This window comes from Musca domestica, unplaced genomic scaffold (assembly GCF_030504385.1).
Source record: "Musca domestica strain aabys unplaced genomic scaffold, Musca_domestica.polishedcontigs.V.1.1 29, whole genome shotgun sequence".
Lineage (NCBI taxonomy): Eukaryota > Metazoa > Arthropoda > Insecta > Diptera > Muscidae > Musca > Musca domestica.
In genome coordinates, this window is record NW_026712296.1 from 253,507 (window position 1) to 260,740 (window position 7,234).

Consider the following 7,234-nt stretch of genomic DNA (forward strand, 5'->3'; position numbering starts at 1 on the left):
TAGTTTTCGTATACAAATAATAGGTCTGCTTGATATTTTTATTCTATGTACAGAATAAATTTTCCCAGTAAGATTTTGATAAAAAATTATAAAGCTCACATTCCAAATTAAAAGTCGATATGATCCTTCTTTTATAATAAAAACGATTATGAACATTACAATAACAAATGAATCTCGTTATCACTGTCGTAAAAATATGAATGTTGGTTGTTTGGGACACAAAAGTACATATTGCTAAGCCGAAAACTCGTGTTGTGGTAGCTCAGAGCTAGCGCCTTAGCTTGAGGACCGGAAAACTCGAGTTCAAATCCCACAAGGATTATAGTTTTTTCACTGCAAAATAATTTTTGGAGATTTAAGGTGAAAATCCTATTAGTGTGTTAAAGAGTAAATAATTCGTTAAATTCTCTCATTTATACGTTAATAGAAATTTACTTAGTGGTTAAATTTTAGGGTTTTATTGCTCTACGCTTGCACTGGATTGTGGTAAAAGACTGCTGGTCTTTTGTTTTCTGTCTTCATTAGTGTCAACATATATTTATATCTTGTCTGAATTTTGCAAGCACAATGTTGTTGAATGTGTAAGTTGTTCAAAATCTATAAAATGGAATGAGCAAAGTGAATTCTTTTCGTGATTTCGTGATTGATTATTCAAAAATTGTTTAATGCAATTTTAAAGCAAGGTAAGAATTTATATTATATGGAAATATCAATTTAGCTATTTTATGTAAGTAATGATTTCACTTTTTACATTGCGACATAATATAGTTTATGCAATTTTTTTAACTGTATATTTGTATATATTCCTGGTAAATATATACATATAAAATTACACATGCATTCTATTTCAACTTTATGAAGTGTTGTTACATATATTGTAGGTTATGCATACATATGTGTATAGTTGGCAAACCTGATCGGATGGTGTGTTGTTTAGCCAGTGAGCAATGCAAATGTGAAGTCATTTTAAAAATCTTCCTACTTCTCTACACATGGTGTCACACACATACACTCATATTGATATGGTAAAGTAAAGAAATGGAGAATTACCGCAATTGGAATTGCGGAAAAAGTACAAATTAACAAGTAAAAAAGCTGTAAGTTCGGCCGTGCCGAACTTTTAATACCCTCCACCATTTGGTACAAATTTGGCAATTTCCAAAAAATAAAACCCGTTAAAAATTCTGTTAAAATCTTAAAAATACCGAATGCTTATACGACGACGTGGGCCTGCATAGGCAACTTTTGTCATAAATTATTACAATATTTAAATGCGAAACTTGAAGAAAAATCTGTTTATAATGTAGCTAAAATCGTCAAAATACCGAATATGGGGGGTACCGTTATATGGGGGCTATACGAAGACGTGGACCTGCACAGACAATTTTCTGGCATGGGCTGAAGTATCCATTACGAACTTCACATACGAAATTTGAAACAATCCCTGTAAATAATGTCGCTAAAATCATTAAAATACCAAATATCGGGGGGTACCGTTATATGGGGGCTATATGAAGACGTGGACCTACATGGCTCATTTTTTGATTTAGGATGTAGTATCCATTACGAACTTCAAATACCAAATTTGAAACGATTTCGGAAAACAATGTCGCTAAAATCATCAAAAAACCGAATATCGGTGGTACCGTTATATGGGGGCTACAGGAAGACGTGGACCTGCACAGATAATTTTCTGTCTTAGGCTGTAGCATCCATTACAAACTTCAAATGCCAAATTTGAAATAATTCCGGTGAATAATGTCGCTAAAATCATCAAAATACCGAATATCGGGAGGTACCGTTATATGGGGGCTATATGATAACTTGGACCTACATGGCCCATTCACGAACTTAACCTGCCTACTGGGAAAAAATACATGTGTGCAAAATTTTAGCCTTCTATCTCAATTTGTTCGAAAGATAGCGTGATTACAACAGACACACAGACAGACAGACGGACATGGCTAAATCGTCTTAGAATTTTACGCTGATCAAGAATATATATACTTTGTTGGGTCTGACATGAATATTTCGAGGAGTTACAAACGGAATGACAAAATTAATATACCCTCCATAGTATGGTGGAGGGTATAAAAAATTAACATTTTTTTTAATTCACAAAGAATACACAAAAAATTATATTCATTTTTAACGGCACTTAAACAATATAATGGCAACATGAAAATATAGTTTTAAGCTTTGAACCATTGCAAAATTCTATAGCATTTTATCGCTAAAAAATTTTTAAAGGTTGTGTTAGTTACTACGCTTATGATTTTAACGATTCAGACAAATTCCGAATTGTCTTTTGGCGAAAAAGGATAAAATCCAAAACAAGTCGCGGTAAAATGTGAAGTTTGATCATTTTCATTTTCACTTTTGAAATGTACAATTGTAACGTTGTATTTTGCATGATTTTTTCCATTTTGACTTACTTTTTCAAATGTACATTCGTAGTGTTTTGTTTTTCTTTTTGAATTCTAATATGATGTATAGCCTTTTTGGGGGTATATAGCGACAAGGAACAAAACTGTTATTTATAGATTTTAGTATATATTGTGTAAGTGTAACTTTACGAATAATATCATTTCAGAAGAGGATAGCCATAAATAAAACAGTAAGGAAAGGTCAAAATCCGGGCGGGACCAACTATATGATACCCTACACCTGATTCAAACACCAAATCGCATGAAATATACACTGGTGGCCAAAACTAAAGCAACTGAAATTACAAGGAGAATGAATGCCCTGTAACTTTTCAAAAATTAAGAAAATGAGAAAATTTTTCTTGTTTTAAATTAGGTACTTTATTCACATTTTAAAAACATAAAACCAAAATTCATTTTTATATAAAAAATAATGTTTGGTAAAGTCAATTAACCCGATTTTGGCTTGGACAAAACAAAAGAAACTCTGTTGTACATTCATATAACCGCTGCAATTTCAGTTGTTTTTACTGTGATATTTATCGCTTTTTGCTTCCTTCGACAATTTCGCTTGTCATAAATCATTTTTGAGAAGTTTTTTACAACAGTATGTGTTTTTCTTTTCGTTTTTTAAGTACTGCCCAAAAAGATTTTACAAATGGCTAGAAGCAAATACAGTACCTGAATAAAACAGCAAATTATCAGTGACTATCAAAACAACATATCACAGAAAATGATTTCCGAGAAATAATTCATAAATATTTATGTGATTTCATAATTATTTCTGTATGTACTATTTCTGTATGTATGTACTAAGTCGGTTTTTTGAAACTGGATCAGTAGTAACAGTCCATAACGGATGAAGGCCGTGAAAAACTTCAGTCCGTACTGATCCACAAATTGTGAGAGAAATAAAAAACAACTATTTTAGAGTTCAACTGGATTGGTGAGAGAGCAATCATTGGATATAAGCTCGAGATCAGTGCGTAGACGAGTAGTGGCAGCTGGTCTGCATGCCCGTAAGACATCAAAAAACCATTTATATCTGAAAAAATCAAAAAGGCTTTCGGAAACGATAATATTAAGTGGAATCAAGCTCAATGGAAAAAACATTATTTCTGGGATGATCCTACGTTAAATATTAAAGGCTCAGACGTGAAAAATTTTACGGTGAGAAGACCAAAAAATGAAGGACTCAAGCCGCAGTGTTGCAAAGGTAAAGTGAAGCAAGAGGGAGGGTGAAAAATGGCGTGGCGCTGTTTTTCTTTCTATGGACTTGTGCCTATCCATAAAATAAAGGAGGTTGTGGATCGGTTTGTTTACAAAGATGTGTTGGACATCACGTTGTTCCCTTACGCTGAGTAAAATATTCGGCTGGTTTGGGTGTTTCAGCATGACAATGATCCCAAACTTGTATCAAAACTTGTCAAATATTGGTTGCGGGAGTCAAAAATTCATGTTTTGTTATGGCCGGCACAATCACCTGACCTAAACTCCTTAGAAAACCTTTGGAGTATCGTAGATAGGAAGATCAAGAGAGATTCGGAAATAAATAAGCACAACATTTTCTAAAGAATTCGGGGTGCCTGGGAAAGCCCACCCAAGGATGAAATTGAGCGTGTTATAGATTCAATGCCTCGTAGGTGTGCAGCTGCTATTAAAAATAATGGTTATGCTATCGACTACTAGCCAAAATTTAATTATTTTAAAATAAAAAATCAAAAGTTTCTTTAGTTTTGACCAAGCAAAAATTGGATCATTTTAGTTTTCCACATATTATTTTTCGTTCAAAATTTTTTTTGTATTTTTATTTTTAGTTTCTTAAAAGTGAATTAAACCACTCATTTAAAACTGGAAAAATAATTACGATTTGTTTATTTTTGTAAAAGTTACAGTACATTTATTGTCTGTGCGATTTAAGTTGCTTTAGTTTTGGCCACCAGTGTATATGGGAGCAAATTTAAAATATTAGCTTCTAGGTTAAATTCGGTTGGTTTTAGACCATTTTGGGCTAATATTAGCCAATTGGTTCACAATATATCTGAAATCGGATAATGCTATATATGTGAGCTATATCCAAATCTGAAGCGATCTTTATAAAATTGAAAACAGCTAATTCTTGACTACATCTGATATTTGGTACCAAATATTATTCTTGTATCGTGCATTTTAGGAATTTGAGGTGATAAAACACCAAATCGGATGATGATATGAGGGCTATAGCTATATCTGAACAGATTTTGACTAGATTTAATGTACTTGCTTCTGGATGTACTATCAAAATATAGGTAATTTGTACTGCTTTTGGACATTTGGTGCTAAATTAACTCGAAATCGACCGAAGATATATATGGAAGCTATATTCAAATCTAAACCGATTTCAATAAAATTTTGCAAAGGCATTTCTGAGCTGTATTTCATATATGGTACCAAAAATCACGGTTGTGGGATGCGTATTAGGAATTCGAGGGACTTAAAGACTAAATCGGACGAATGGGAGCTATAGCTGTATCTGAACCGATTTTTATCAAATTTCATGTACTTGCTTCTAGCCTAAATTTTGTTTGATGTGAAAAAAATCAGACCATTTGTTCTTATATTGGCCATTTGGTACACAATTAACACGAAATCGGAAGAAGATATATATGGGAGCTATATCTAAATCTGAACCGATGCTCACCAATTTTAATAGGATTCGTCCTTGGGCCAAACAAATGATTTGTGCAAAATTTCATTTGGATAGGGCAATAAATGCGGACATGCATAAATCGACTTTAAATGTGATTCTATGCCGATCATCAAAAGGAACTATGGGTCTATCTCGTTTCCTTCTCCATGTTACAAACAAATGCAGAAAGACATAATACCCTTACCACTATGCGGTGTAGGGTATAAAAAGTAATCAATATTTTATTTATTTATCGTTTACAAACGCTTTTTTTCAACTTGATTAACTTTATTAAATTGACTCGATTTTTTGAGAACTGAAATTGCAGGCGGGTTACATTGAAGTGTAGTACCGATTAATGTGGTGGAATTATTGGAAGTAGCTGATTTGACTCGATAGTAACACTAGTGGCAAATCTGATATGACGTTTTGTGATTTAGTTCCATTTCTTGATATACACTAGGTATTCCCTTTTTTGATATAATATTTCACTGCAGGGCAATGAAAACACATTTCCTAATAATAAAGAAAAATTTGCTATTATACTTAACAAAACGCCAAGGGCGATGGTGCGAAAACGTTTTTCACGGCTATAAAAGAGTGACATCCCATTAAGCAATATATTCGTATATTTCATGTTTCCTAAAATTGCAAAATGTAGAATACTTCATGTGTGTATGCAGTTTGCTTTCAATTTGAAAGGGATGTTGCTTTGTCCACGATTTTCTAGCGATTGCTAGAAGTGTTGAGAGATTAGGGCATACAGCTAACAATTGTACATTCAGGGGAATATTATGAAAGCATTAAATTAAATATTTAAAGAACTACTTTCCTGCATTTTAAATTTAATAATCGAAATTCTAAAGAATAACGTTTTCGAAATTAATATCATTTATTAAAAATTAATATTTTTTGTTTACATTTTTGGACATATAACTCTGACTCTTGTATTACGTACAAAAACAAATTTGTGTGTGGTTGTTGTTACGTTTGTTGTACAACAACACCTGCTGTTAGCTGCATTATTGTACCATGATATAGAAGAATGTTATGTTACAACAATACAAACAAGTTGTATGTTTCGGCCACAAACGATACAACTTTGTGTACATCTTTGTACAACTTCACTTTTTGAACAGTTCAATTGAGTTAAGATGAAACCGGAAATAATTTCATGATCTATAATTGACTTAATATCATTTATTTTTTATTATTTTAAATTCTATTTAATATTATTATATTAATGAATAGAATTGGCATCTAGCTTTCCAACCACTGGTCCTACATCGTTCTTCAACTGGAAGATGCGAACACATTCAAACAAATAAAAATGACCAACACAGTTGTATCGGGTTCATATCAAAATGCCAACCTATAATCCGTGCAATGGGAACTTAAAATGCAAAATTCATTGGGACTGCAATCAGTGAAATACCGAAGATAAAGAGGCACAACAATATGCGGTCTATACGAAATGGTAGAGTGAATTTAAAATTTAGTAGAAAAAGGATTCATATCCTCCGAAAAATCATCTGAAATGTTTCAGATACATACTTAAGTCACAGGTACCGTTTTATGCAATAGCGAGTAACGACATTGCGCAACAGCCAATCTGGGGGTTGGAAAGTTCTAAGTGGATAATCCCAAAAAGGGTTTTGGGTTACCAAGCTAATTTTTTCCATTATATATAGCCTTAACCATACAAAAAGGGCCTTAAATATTTTGCTCTATACTTCCCAATATTTACGATAGAGTTTTAAATTTGATACAGTACAATGGGTTACATTTAGTTCTACAAAATGTGCGTCACTTATTTCGACAAATTTTGGTAACTTAGGTATTTAGAAAGAATAAAATATCCTTTCAATTTTATAAATTTATAAAAACCAACTTACATTCCCCCTTTATCATTGAAAAAATGAGAGATATAAACATGCGTGATGCAAATATGCATTGTGTGTAAGTTCACAGAAAAGTTATAATACTTGTTTGCAATTTAACAATGTGTAATACAAAATATTTAATGAGTTCCAGTAATTTATTGACACAAGTACATAAGAAAATAATAGACAATAATATTATTTAATTGACAATAAAATTATTAATTTACAAATCTTAATGACTAATTTATCAAACGCGA